The sequence below is a fragment of the Marmota monax genome, unplaced genomic scaffold, assembly GCF_021218885.2.
Source record: "Marmota monax isolate L192 unplaced genomic scaffold, Marmota_monax_Labrador192_F-V1.1 WCK01_AAM20220418_F8-fsc00046, whole genome shotgun sequence".
Taxonomy (NCBI): Eukaryota; Metazoa; Chordata; class Mammalia; order Rodentia; family Sciuridae; genus Marmota; species Marmota monax.
In genome coordinates this window covers 2567994-2583241 of record NW_026692486.1, presented here as the reverse complement: position 1 = coordinate 2583241, position 15248 = coordinate 2567994, and the positions used below count along the sequence as shown (strand labels likewise).

Genomic DNA, 15248 nt, shown 5'->3' with positions numbered 1-15248 from the left:
CTGGTATCAGTTAACATATTCTCAAGTCTTCTTTTCTCCAGGATAAATACCATTTCCCGTCCCATTACTATTCTAATCATGGGAAATTGTGTGGATTAAGCAGTATCTGTTTTGTTGAGGAAAACTCTGATGTGGATGTGAAGGAGACTCTGCAGGAATGTCTTTGAAAGGGCACTCTGCACCTGCTCCTCTAGTCTAATTGTCCTTGGAAGCTTGTCAGAAATGCGCTTGTGAGCTCCACTCTTCAGAGGTGGTGATGGGACCCAGGAAATTGGATTTTAACCTCTGCTTTACGTTGTAAGAGGTCAGGACAGGAGCTTAGTGAGGTGCAGAGTCTTAAAAAGATAACAATAACAACAATAAAAAATCCAAAGTGGAGCGAAGTGATTAAATACAAAAAAATCCTGCCTGTTTCACTTAGGGAGATGTCTAGTACGTGAAGCACCATATTCTACCCAATTGGTGATCTCTTACTTTGGGGAAGTAGTTATCTAGGTTACTCTGTTCCTTCCACAATTTGTCACAAGCCGAATTAATCATATCTGCTAAACAGAGAATATCATTAATAGCTTCAAAAATATTTCCTTAAAGTTAGCTTATGAAAAGAACATTTCTGCCGTTTGATTTTAACATGCAAATGTTCAATAAAAGCAGCTGGGGTACATCAGAATGGCAAGATGTAAGAATTTAAAGAAGAAGTTTTTATTTAATATGTATCAGGTTGACAATAAGTAACTTACACTGCTGATTTTTTCCCCCAGTGTTCTCTTATTCCATCTAATTGCCTATCCAGGCAACTATTTCCTTTGATTATTTATTCATTTGTCTAGTATTCACAAAGATCCTATTATAAGCTAGAAATTGAAGTTATGGAAAGTTAGGCTGTGACTAGATGGGCTGGCATTGTTTTAAACACATGGGAGTATCATATTTTATTTTGTACTTTGGAAGGAGAGTCTATGGTAGTGCAGGAGGCAGATTGTGTGAGGAGACACTGGAAGCAAGCAGATCATCTGGAAGAGCTAATGAGTCTGAACTGTCTATAATGATGTGATCCTTAAGAGAAGAGGTCAAGTAAAATACAAAGTAAAACATGATCATTATTCTTAATATTATCTTTATAGATGTGCTTTATTTTAATGATCATTTAGGAAATACAGAGAACTATAGGTGCCAGAATGAGGTAACCAGCACTGAAATGGAACAGGAAGACTAGCTGGGTGTGGTAGCATGCACCCGTAATCCCAGCTACTCAGGAGGCTGAGGCAGGAAGACCTCAAGTTCCAGGCCAGCCTGGGCAATATAATGAAGCCAATCTCAAAAATCAAACAAACAAAAACAAAAGCAAAGCAAAGAAATATTGAACAAAAGGACTTTCTGAGCTTGAAGGAGAGGGAGAAATGAAGTCCAGTGTGAAGAGTCCAGAAATATGTCGTCTCTGGGGTAAGGCATGCCTGCCTGGTTCACAGAGTTCAGTTTATGGACTCTTCATCACTAGCACATGTGATGCATGACTGATTAGACAGAAGAAAACACTACATATTAAGAAGTATTTAAATAATTGGAAGCTATTGTTGGGTGATGCTGCCCAGCCCCACCAAGAAAATCACTAGAGATGCTGAGGGATGTTTGGCTCACTTTTTAGCCAATTTCTAAGCCAGGCCCTCTCTACCTTGCTTCCTTTCAACTATTTAACATTTAAACCCACAATGTCAGCAACAGGTACACTTGTCATTGGTGTGTGAACACAAACCTGACTTATATCATCTACTATGTTCATAAATTCATGGAATCAAAGAAGATTAGGAAGATCCTTAAAGGTCACGTGGCCCAAGTCCCTGTTTGATGCATTGTACAACAATTAGTTTTTTTAAAACCCTCTCAGAGCTAAATATATGTTTGTAGTCTCATCAAATAAGCCAAAATCTACTCATTTTAAGAAGAAAATCATCTTTCTCCCTGAACTACTACCTATTTTAGACGACTAGATTTTATGCTTTGAGGCATACTGCATTCATTCAAAGGAAGTATTAGAAAAGTGGTTGAGAAATTCTTAAAGCAAGAACCACATTTTCAAATCTTTTAAAAGTATTTCTTGGAGGAAAATGAAATTCAAGAGTGTATTACATGTGAACTGATATTGCGAGAATAGAAAATAGATGAAAAATTGTGTGATGGTTCCATTAATACTCTGTGCACAAATTTATTGAATAGAAAATAGGCTGAAAACTCACCCCCAAAATGTCATTACAGTGTATAAAAGATTTCCATTAGGAATTTAGATAAAAGTTCCTTTCTTTCTCTTTCTTCTTCTTCTTCTTCTTTTTTTTTAAAATAAACTTTTGTGTCATTCCAAAGAAAACTGGTATCATTTTCTTGGGTATAAGTTATCCCAATTTTTGTGGCTGAAAGAAGTTAACACTTTCAAAGAAGATGCATGCCTAATATAGTTATATTTCACACTTAGTCACATTTATTGCTTAGCACTCACTCAAAAACAAAGACTGTCTCCAAAGAAAATCAGAAAAGAAATTCAGAAAAGACTACTAAATTATTAATAGCTGGAGAAGGAGTGATGGTATCCACTGTATTCATTAGACATTATCTCTCTGCTTAGCTTATCTCAGAATAACTCTTTTCCTTCTACCGATAATGATTGAAAAAAATTATTTCAAACTCAGTATTTGAAGCAATAAGGTCAGGGGCTAGGGTGTGGTTCAGTATTAGAATGCTTGCCTAGCAAGTGTCAGGTCCTTGGTTTGAGCCTCAGCGTGCACGTGTGTGTGCTTTCTCTCTCTCTCTCTATCTCTCTCTCTCTCTCTCTCTCTCTATCTCTCTCTTTCTCTATCTCTGTCACACACACACACACACACACACACACACACACATGCACACAAATCCATAAAACAGTCTAGCTAGTGTGCTAGTATGTGAGTATGTGACTATAATTCCATCTACTCAGGAGTCTGAGGCAGGAGGATTGTGAGCTTGAGGTCAGCCTGGACAACAAAGCAAGACCCTCTTCCTTCCTTCCTTCCTTCCTTCCTTTCTTTCTTTTTCTTTTCTTTCTTTCTTTCTTTTTTTTTTTTTTTTGTTTTTGGTGCTGGGGATTGAATCCAGGGCCTTGTGCATGTGAGGCAAGCACAAAACCCTGTTTATTATAAAAACAAAATACACAGGATACACTGGGTGAGGGATATAACTCACTGATAGAGCACTTGCCTGTCATGCTTGAGGTCCTAGCTTCCATCCTCAGTACTACAAATAAATTAAGTAATTAAACAATCAGTAATTAGTGAAACCCAAAGAAATTCCATCCAGAGTGTGGGAACACATCTTTAGAATCTCTTGCTATCAATATCTTCTTGTACTGCCTAAGTATGAGGACATTTCAAGGAAGACTCATTTTATTAATTGTTTCATGTGTCTAAACTTGTTAAAACAAGTTTTATAGAAGACTAGTCTTCTATTCATTTCTTTTTCTTTTTAAAACTTTTCTGACAAGTAGGGATCTAGTGGTACCTGGAAATGCATTTTTAACTGACTGCTTCAGGACAACATTTATTGAGCATCTAGTATAAGCCAACTACCAAAAAAATATGAAAGAGATCAAAATGGAAAAGACATAGTTCCTGCCTCCATGAACTTCCCAATCCAGCATGGAAGCAGATACATAAAATGTTGTCTCAATATAGTAGAATTGTGTGGAGAGTTCACTATTTTGGAATGCAGCTCCAAAATGGAGCCTGCACAGAGTACAAGAGAGATACAGAAAAGGCCTGGAGATGTGGAAGAGTATGGTCCATGTGAGCACCACATAACCACATAGGATGACTTCTTTCCCCAGCAACCCTCTATGGCTCTGCTCTTCCTGTGGCAAGTTTAGGACGGAGAGAAAGAAAAGAAGTTATATCCCAGTCTAAGTCATAGTAGGCAAAAAGAGGTCTATGAGAAATCTTGATAATAAAATAATAAAATAAAACTATCCTTCTATTACTCAAACACTCACTCATTCACTTGGTAAGACTTTTATTTTATTTTTTTTCAGTGCTGGGAATTGAAGACAAGCAAGTGCTTTTCCTCTGAGCTACATCCCCAACCCCTACTTGTTGAGATTTTATTGTGTACTATACCAAGCATCTGACATGTAAGAGTTGTATCTTGTATTTAAAAAGTAGTTCATAATCTGGCATCTAGCTATAAATTACTGACACAATAAATAATGTAATGATTTCAATGTTCATTTTAAAAATTGATGGCTTCATAATTATCATATCTAGAATAGCAAGCAAACCAGAGAGACTACCCAGTGAAGAGACCAGCAGGATGTATGAAATCTGGATTCCAATAATCAAGAAGAGCCACCAGTTCTGCAAGTTTTCTGATAGAACTTTTAGGATCTTCTAGGTAGAGAATTCTATCATCAGCAAATAGTGCCAAATTGAGGTCTTCTTTTTCTTATGTGTATCCCTTTAATTTCTTTCCTCTGACTCCAGTCAGAATGGCAGCTATTATGCATACAAACAACAATAAGTGTTGGCGAGGATGTGGGGGAAAAGGTACACTCATACACTGCTGGTGGGACTGCAAATTAGTGCAGCCAATATGGAAAGCAGTATGGAAATTTCTTGGAAAATTCAGAATGGAACCACCATTTGACCCAGCTATCCCTCTCCCTGGTCTATACCCAAAGGACTTCAAAACACCATACTACAGGGATACAACCACATCAATGTTTATAGCAGCACAATTCAAAATAGCTAAACTGTGGAACCAACCTAGATGCCCTTCAATAGATGAATGGATTAAAAAACGTGGCATATATACACAATGGAATACTACTCAGCAATATAAGAGAATAAAATCATGGCATTTTCAGGTAAATGGATGGAATTAGAGAAGATAATGCTAAGTAAAGTTAGACAATCCCAAAAAACCAAATGCTGAATTTTTTTTTTTTTTTGATATAAGAAGGCTGATTCATAGTGGAATAGGGAGAGGGAGCATGGGAGGAATAGATAGACTCTAGATAGGGCAGAGGGGTTGGAGGGGAAGGGAAGAGGCATGGCGTTAGAAATGATGGTGGAATGTGATGATCATTATTATCCAAAGTACAGGTATGAAGACATGAATTGGTGTGAATATACTATGTATACAACCAGAGATACGAAAAATTGTGCTCTATATGTATAATAAGAATTGTAATGCATTCTGCTGTCATATATAAATAAAAAAAGAAAGAATATCCACCATTTCCCATCCTACCCCATGTGCCTTCAAATGCAATCCCACTTTCAGTAAGAGGGTAGAGGTTTGTCATTTTCCTATGAAGATATAATAAATGTTTGGAAAATTCAGGGTTCTAGAACATGAGATGGGAATTCAAAGTGTTTAACTCTCTTACACTAGGTGAGTGGCTCTTTCCAGGAGGGTTTCTATCTGGAGATGGGGAGAGAATCATCTCTGCTAATTATCACAGTTCTCTGGATACAGCCTCAGAATCCTCCTCAGTAGAGCAGGTCAGAAGAACAATTAACATTTAAAGGTGATACATAAGACAATTTTTCTGCCACCACTGGTGAGGTGGCTCCTTAAGACACACATAAAAATTAGTTGTAGTCTCAATCTAGAACTACAATGAGTAACACACACATGCACATACACACAAATGGTGGTGAACACGTTTCTGATATGTTCCATACCTGGTTAATTGAATTTTTAATGCTAAGCATTGGTGGACAGAAGAGGTATTTTTACTAAAATCAAAGAAGCTAATTCCTAACATTGTTGATGCCCATCTTTAATGCTCTACTTAGCATTTTTGGCAAGCTAATCTTTAGTTGCCTTCCCATTAATAAATGGATAATTGTCCAAGGCCCTATAACCAAAAGCTATTGTGAGAATGGGTCTTTTCAAATAGTGCTGATGCCATTGAGTCAAACCCAGATTTTCAGTCTCAGGTGGCCACAGTCACATCTGTCTTGGCCTTTTCCTTTCTTCCCTAACAGGGAGCAAGAGCACTGAAGTATAACCACTCTCACAGGATATTTTTAAATCATTAGTTTAGTGCTTTATTGTTTTCTTATTTTTGGAAATGTATGAATGATTTGGGAAGAAATTAATTAATTAATCTGAGCTGGAAAAATTTCCCAAATATTTCTTTCCTTTCTTCTCCTCTCCCACTGTGTATATTTATGTATCTATACGCACATGTATTTATATACATACATATACACATAGATAACACAAGTTAACTGAATAATACCATTTATTAGAATATTTGAAAATTCAAGTTAAACCTTTATTGATGAATTTACAAAACATTTATTGTTAAATTTTTAAAAAATGTTTTTAATTGTAAATAATACCTTTATTTTGTTTATTTATTTTTTTTATGTGGTGCTGAGGATCGAACCCAATGTCTCACACATGCTAGGAAAGCACCATACTACTAAGCCACAATCCCAGCCCTCATTGTTAAATTTTAATAGAAAGCAAAGACCTTCAGATATGAGAAGGCCCACTAGAGATTTTAGATCACCATCCATTCTGTTATTCTCTTACTCATTTATGCAATCATTCACTCAGTAAATATACTAAATAATATTAATATTCTTTATAATCAAGGTATACAAAAATAATACTAAAGAATTTCTAAAAATTTCCAGACAAGAAAAATGAATGGTTGGCTCTGATAATTTGCTCTAACACTTAAATATTGGTCCTTTTAAGGAGATATTTTCCCCACATATAACTCAAAATTATTTTCTTAGACACAAATACATGTACTCAGCAGGGAAGAATCAGACAATATACTATTTAAAAACATGCTTGGGAAATGTTTTATGAAGATGACTAGAAATAAACACAGGAGAACTTATAAAAGTGTCCTTTCTCCTTCAAAATAGGCCATTTGGGAAAGCAAAAATTCACTTTTATATGTCATACACTGTTCAAAGTGCTTTTGGATTTAACTCCAGAGAAGTTCTTCTGACTGGTAAACCCTGGTCCTTTGAGACTATTCCCATCTTTTTATACTGCTCAGACATAGAATAATTGGGAGGAAAAAACACTGGAATCAGTCTTTAGTTTCTTTAAAAAGTCTTTTTTTAAATCCCAAGAATCTCCATATGGCAAAAGCTGTACATTTTTGGTATCAGTTGATGGAGAGAATGCTTAAGCTTGCCTAGTATTGTTTTCATAATGACTCAGGCACCCGGAGAGGCAGGCACCACCAGTTACCAGACGCAGGTTAAAGTAGCCTCTAAAATTTGTAACTGAGCTGTTCTTCTATGACTCTATGTACTTATAGAGAGCATTATTTAAAGCATGAATGGGAAAATTTTCTTTATGTCATGACTCACAGAAAAAGAAAAAAAATTAGAACCAAGGACTTCACACAGATTAAATATAATAATTAAGGGCTACTCACCATATTAGAAAATTAGTCACTACCCACTTTTCTGATGCAAACATAAGCATATTACCCTCTATCCCACCTACATATTTAGCAAGTACCCATGACTATGTATTGGAACAATGGTATTAGAAAAGATGTTTTATTTTTCAAGTGAATAACTCAATAATTTAAAAAACTATCATGGAAAGTTAAATTGAACAATAACCTAAAGGTAACTTACCTTGCTTTTGTAATATTTAGAAATTTGTTGCTAATCTGTTGAGATACAGTTGATTTATACATTGGCCCTGCATTCTGTGATCTTGTTAAGTAGTTTTGATAGTCATTTTTTAGATCCCTTAGGATTTTCTTTGTTAGCAATAATGTAATTCACAAGCACAGATTTACTTCTTCCTTTCCTATGTTTATTATCTTTATTTATGTTTCTTGCCTTTGTTCTATTTAGAACTTCTAGCACAACCATAGCTAGAAGTAGAAAGAGAGTACATATTTCCAGTTCCCAATTTTAGGAGAGAAACACATAGTGTTTCACCATTTAATATAATGTTAGGGCTGGGGGGTAGCTCAGTGGTGTGGCTTAGTGTGCACGGCCCTGGGTTCAAGCCCTAGCACCAAAATCAATCAAGGGTTTTTTAAAAAAAAATATTTTTTACTTGTAGATGGACTTTATACCTTTATTTATTTATTTTTATGTGGCGCTGAGGATCGAACCCAGTGCCTCACACATGCTAGGCAAGCACTGTACCACTGATTCATAACCCCAGCCCCTAACTATAGGTTTTGTTGCAGATTTTTTTTAAAAAATCAGATTGAAACATTTCCCTTCTATTCCCAGTTTGCTGGGCCTTTTCATGAACTGATGTTGAATGTAGTCAAATGCTTTTTTCTGCCATCGTGGTCAAAGAACACACTCCACATGACTTCAAGCTTTTGAAATGTATTGAGACTTGTTTAATGGCCTTGCTCACCTTAGAGATTGTACATATGTACTTGAGGACCCTGTTGTGTGGTTGGATATAGTGTTCCAGATGTGTCTGTCCTTCAGATCTTCTATTTCTTTACTGATATTTTGTCTAATTATTATATTAAATATGTGAGAAGGGGATGGGGTTGTGGCTCACTGGTAGAGTGCTTGTCTAGAATATGTGAGGCACTGGGTTCGATTCTCAGCATTGCATATAAATAAATAAAGGTCCACTGACAACTAAAAAAAATGTGAGAAAAGACTTAAAATTTCCAATGTAAGTATGAATTTGTCTATTTTGATCAATTTTTTTATTAATCCACTTTGAAAACTTTTAAAAATAATTGTACATATAATTTTGAAAATTTTATTAGGTATATGCATATTTACAATTTGTGTGTCTTTGTATTCAAAGGGGTCTGATGAATTGACCCTTTTTTCATTATGAAATATTCCTGTCCCTGGTAATACTCTTTGTCTTGAAGTTTTCTTTAATAGGAGTAAAGTTACTTTAGCTTTCTTACGTGTTTGCATGGTGAATATTTTTCTGTCCCTTTACTTTCAGCCCATATCTTTATATTTTAAAAGAATCTCTTGTAAAAATGAAGTATGTTCATGTCTATTCAAATAACAAAAATCCCACTTGCATTTTTCTGTAAAGGTAGGAATCCTTCTGTGGTATAAACAATTGTTACTAATTTTAGAAATTGCGAATTGTTGATGACATTTTCTCATAAGACGAGAGCACGTTTGTACACTTATTCACTGTTCACAGAATGCAATGTGCTTATATGCAGTAAGGCTAAATTGGTAGATCTGAGAATAGTATCTTGGACTTCCAAAATACAGGACAGCTAGTTGAATTTGAAAAAAAATTTTTTTTTGTTTAGTAATTACTTAGGATACTCAAATTATAGCTATATCTGCATTTTCTCAAGGAACTGTCCTTTTCTGTTAAAGACATAAGTGAATTGGGCCTGGAAATTAAAGAAATAAAATAGTTTCTGTTTGAGTGAATCACTGAGCAGAAAATACAAAATGTGAGTGCTGGGAAAGCCTTGTGTCACTCATCCTTATCAAGTACTCTGGGGAAATGAAATGAAGGTCCCCTGGCACAAAAGAATGAAAATATATTTACTGGGTAACTACTATCAGGTAGCACATGGTAGAGCTTTGAGAAACACAAAAGCTGATGAGAGTGTCCACCTTTACTGAGTCTGTAACTGAGTTGCGGGTTTTCCCTCTAGCTTGGCTCTCCATTTTCTTTTCACCTCTGTGCCCTGGGTGGGTGACTCTTCTGGAATGCACCAGCGGGTTCTTCTGACCTCTGGTTTCCTGCTATCTTGGGCCAATGGTGAACATGAGCAGGACATCCAAGAAAGAGAGGAGAGAAAAGCCTGGATACTTATGCCTTTGGTTCTCATCTTGTGGTATCACCAGAGGCTGGCTCCCTCTCTCTACTAAAGGTCAAGGATCCTGTACACAATTCTTTTCCTGCATTTGTTCTTTTGAGGAGACTCAAGTAAAACAATTTCCCCTTCTTGAACCTACAGGTCTTGGAAATGGAAACAGATTTCCCTGCTACTAGCCTATAGTTCTGAACTACCATTTACAGTGTCCTCATGTCCTGTGCGCATCTTTTTAAAGGTATCCTGTGAACACCTGTTGCTTCCTCATGACCTCTGAGCACCTTGATTAAACACTGTTCTGTGTAACCTATCGGAGTGTGCCACTGTGTTTCTGTTGGAACCTGAGTGTTGGAACATAATTTCCTGAATAAGCAAAGGTAGAGAGAAGTCTCCAAAAATTGACCTCCCTAAGGGAAGGTGTTCAAGACAGGGTGAGAGTAGAGAAGCAGTTTAAAAAAGAGAAAAGAAAAAAGAAAAAGACTATGGAACAGTTTATCATCGTGGCACACACACAGCTGTAATCCCAGTTATTTGGGACGCTGAGGCAGGGGAATTGCAAATTTGAGACCAGTATGGGCAAATTAGTGAGACCCTATCTCAAAATAAAAAATAGAAAGAATTGCGAATGTAGCTTGATAGAAAAGTGCCCCTGCCGGGGGTGGGGGTGGGGGGGTGGGGGGGGAGAAGACTACTGAAGACAGAAACATCGAGGAGCAAGCATGGTGATAGATGGTCACATACATCTCAGACCCCACTGCATGGGGCAGGGGTTCTGTGGAGACACAGTTCCATGAGCCTAATTCACACGAATATATGGAACACATCTTCTGTGAAATGCCTCATATTTTAAGGAATTTTTCTCCCACAGAAGGCAAGAAGTATGAAAACTATCCAGTGGAAATGTAGGGTAACTGTGAGTGTGCTCTCATATCTTTACTTCACTGTTATTACCAACAGACCACCTGCACCATAACCACGACAACAATGGGTGAGAATCACTGCTGCCTGCTGGTAAATACTAAATTAAAATTTGCATTTTCATGTGTTTAAGAATCAACTTTACTAAAGGCTGTTAACTTGTAAATTTGTAGATTCATGGGACCTCCCCGCCCCCAACTTGCGCCAGAAGTTCTAATTCAAGTAATTCTGTGATGGGACATGAAGAGTCCACATTTTAAAATAAGACATGTACCAGATTCTGATTCAAACCACAAAGGGGGAAACACGTTTGTGGACAATTAGATGGCTTTTAATCAGAAGAGTGAATCAATGAGTAGTGTTTTAGAAATATTAATCTGTATGTGGTATAAGATAGAATGAATATGAAGAGAATAAGAACAAGGAAGTTAGATAAGAGAAGACTCTAAAAGTCTGAGTAGACAGGAGTGAGAACCTGGCATGAAAAGATTAGCAAGAAAGGAAATGAAAGGAAGAGACGGAAAGAATGGGCAGAAAGCAAGGAGAAGAAAGAGCAGGTAATTACTTGTTGAGCTTCATGGTGTAGTGATTTAAAACATGTCAATAAGGTTTATTTATTTGTTTGTTTGACATTCTTCCTATTTGCACGGGGTGGGGTAGATCCTAATTCCCCTTCCCTTGAATACATTTTTACTTAGTGGTAGAAATAGCAGTTTGAAGCTAGGTTAGAAAAGGTGACAGGGCTCTCTTTAGAGACCTGAGCTGCTGTGAAGCCCAGCTACCCTGGGCTTCAACCACAACAACAACAACAACAAACCAGCAGATAGTCATATATGCAATGATAAGAGATGCCTGAGGAACTGAAGCTGTTCCAACTCCCAGTTGTTTGAGTCTCCAGAAATCACGCAATCCACAGATGAGTAAAAACTTCTGGGTGACCCCAGCCCCATGTAAATGCAACCTCACAGGAGACCCTGAGTCAAAATCAACCAGCTGAGCAGTTCTTGATTTTCTGTTCCATAAACACAAGTGAAGTTATAAATAGCTATTGTTTTAAGCCACTAAGTTTATGCAGTGATTTGATATATGTATGTAATATATATGACAAAGTAAAAAACAACTCTGATTTTATCTTTGTACAAAGTTTACATGGGACAATTATAATTATCTCATCAGTCTTTTAATTTTAATGATCTTTTATTGTATCATAACACATTGCAAGAAAAATAAATGAATAATTATCTTCTAATATATTCTCAATTTCAAAACCTAATTATTAAATAATTATAAACAAGTTTCTAAGTCATTAGTTCCAGGGAAAGCTTCAACATTTTTTAAAAATATGTTGCATGAACATGCTAATGCTTCGGAAAAATATTGCATAATTAAAATTAAATCATTCCCCCTTAGGAGCAAATAAAATTTGTCCCCCTTAGAGACAGCATATCAAATTATGAGTCTGTCAAATCAATTCACTATGCAACTAGGTTGATGACAGCCCTCTGAGAATTCATTTCTTTTATCAATCTAAGATTTTTTTATTAAAGAAAAAATATTTATTTAGTTGAGCTTTTTTCATTTATACAATCTCAGTCAAACTCAGAACTTATCTATTTTTAAATACTTTTTAAATGGTAAAGCTCAGACTACATTATAGATGCTAGAGGAAAACAAAACAAAACAACAACAACCAAAAAAAAAAAAAACAAAAACAAAAAACAAAAAACAACCAGCAGATAGTCATACATGCCTGCTCCATCACATCTTACCCTCTTTTATCTCACAATGTGTGATGAATGGAGTCCACAAGGGCTATGTTTGCTCATGGGCCACAACCTACCCAATCACAAGTCCTGGAGACCTTTCTTCCTTACTCAAGAAACCTGAGTGCAGGCAGTGGGTATATAGCTCAGTGATATAGCACCATGCTTTGCATGCAGGTGGCCCTGGGTTCAAACCCAGCACCAGAAAAGTAAATGAACAGACAAATAAATAAGAAAGAAAAAAGCCCAAAGGAATGCATATGCAAAAGAGTGGCATGTAAGATGTCTCAGGGAGGCTTTACAGTCCTCTCCCCACTACCTCTCTCTCTATTGCCACTCCACTACAATCCAGATAAACCTGCTTTGTGCCCATTATTGCTAAGAATCAGTACTTTGACTGTGAACATTATACCTCAACACTGTGAAAACATACCTCAGAAAACCAAAGATTCATAGTAACGGCTGCTTTAAACAAGAGTTTGAATTTGTGTTAAAGAGGATATTGTTTTAGTTATTCCCAAACCATCCTGAGTATTATGGATAGACATGTTTAACCCCGTTGCCTGTGATTCCATAAAGGTGAGCACTCAGGAAGATGGTTCGAGATGATGAAATGGGATGCATGATGAAATATTACGTCTCTGTTTCAATTTACTTTTGAAGGTTTTTGTTGTTGTTGTTTTAATTAAGCTTCACCAGTCTTTTGAACATATACTGACTGTGGTCACCAGTATGTCAGTCTCTAGTCATCTAGGTAGGGCTACACTTCTTTGTGAGGTACTTTATGTGGCAAAACAACAATTAAAATCTCCTATCACTACAAAGTCAGTTTAGTTTTAAATCAAATCTTTGAGACTTGTAAAGCTTTAACTGTTCCTTCAAAATGGTGTTTCATTTTAAATAACATTAGGCTTAACATATGTTAGAGAATGAAACAAATAGTTTCTGTAGTAAAATATGAATTGCTGAAATTATTATTTTACCTTAATCTCACCCTCTTAAATACTATGTTTTATAATTTACATTATAATGTACATTAGGGGCTAATGCTGAAACCATTTTTACTGATGATATGTATGATCAAAAAAGTATGGAGATCACTATCCAAATAAATTAAGTAAAAAAAAAAAAGGCGGGAGAAAATCTAAATGCACATTTCTTTGTATAAACTATCACTGGAATGATACATTGTATTCTAGAAGTTAACTAATGGAGTAGGAAAGAGTTTCCAGAGTATGAAATTTTATGTCCTTAAAATGTTCAGATATGAAAATGTGTTCTTTATTCAAAATTAAAGTTTAAAATAAAAACATAAGAGAGACTACACACTAAACTTTGTACCCATGTATACCCTATTATGCACATATTTTCACCATAAGGGCACATGTACTTATTCACCTATTTCAAAAAAAGTATCATAGCCTATAAGCCACTCAATGAACACCTATTATTAAATTACATTTCTCAATGAAAAAGCTCTCATCTTTTCCTGAGATACCCTCATCATTTTGTGATCTGGACCATTATGGACCTCCCAGTTCTCTTCTCTTTCCCATTCATTTTATTGTCTTGCTAGAATTAACTAATATCTTTAAATGTACTATATTTGTGTCATATGTACCTCTTACTCCATCATCCAAACCTTTTTTGCTATCATTTTTTATTTCATTTAGTATGAGTGGATTTTAGGTTATACTCCCCCAATTTTTTCCCCCAGAGCTAGGGATTAAACACAGGGCCTCACATGTGCTAGGTAAGCACTCCACACTGAGCCACATCCATAACCCAATTTTAAGTTATAAAAATAACATTGCAATAATAAAACTAGGGAATATTCTGGCAGATTAATCTTTTCTAAGAATGTGGGTGGTGGTTAAGACTAAAGTTTCATGAAGTATCCACTTAAAATGCCTGGGTTCAGATCCCCTCTGTACTTCATGATAACTGTATGACTTTGAGCAGATTCCCTGGTCTCTGTAAACACAGTCTCCATTTCCTCATAAGTAAAATAAGAACTTTTTGTTTATATCATGGAATTGTTTTGAGGATTAATATATATTAATAGACGAACATACATGGTTCAGAACAATGTCTGGCACAGGGCAAATTCTCGATATCTGTTCAATTAATTTGTTATTTTTCTCTCCTTCCCCACATCAAACAAGTAAATAACTAGACCTGTCCTTCATAGATGTGTGACAGACATAGGCAAAGACTGCTTTCCAACAGGCTGAGTCTTTAGGAGAATCCTGGAGAACTGGAGAAGCACTGCAGGGCACAGCCTGACACAGGGGAACTGTGTAGTCCTCTTCATGTTCAGGCCCAGGCTGTACTGACAGTGAAGTAACAGCATCCCAACACACAGGCAGGACAGGTAGGCAGGGAATGCCGAGCAGCCTTTTGGACTCCGTTCTGGCAACACAGGGTCATGGCTGAGATGAGCGGAGGACAGGTGGGGCTTTAAGGGATGAAAAGGCCTAAAAGACCTTCATAAGGCCCAGGCTAGTGATGGAGAGGAGGGCTGGGCTGCTGTTGGGCAATGGAAGTGAACTCAGGAGCACCTGCTCTGCCTAACAATGCATCCTACTCAGATGTAAGAATGTGGGCTCAGAGCTGCCAAGTCCTCAAAATTTTCAAGAAAAGCAGAAATCTCATTTTGTAATCTTCCAATTTTAAAATTTGGCGCACATTATTTAAGAATGGTCTGAAGCCCACATTCAGTCTGAAGGTTGCCTGTGGGTGATCTCAAGTTCAGAAAGAGCTTGTGTTCTAGA

At 36.5% G+C, this 15248-nt stretch overlaps 1 protein-coding gene across 2 annotated transcripts in view; it reads right to left on the bottom strand.

Moving 5' to 3' along the window:
• Ak5 (adenylate kinase 5) overlaps nucleotides 1-15248 on the bottom strand; it is a 265150-nt gene that overhangs the window by 223070 nt on the left and 26832 nt on the right. The window lies entirely within an intron of this gene.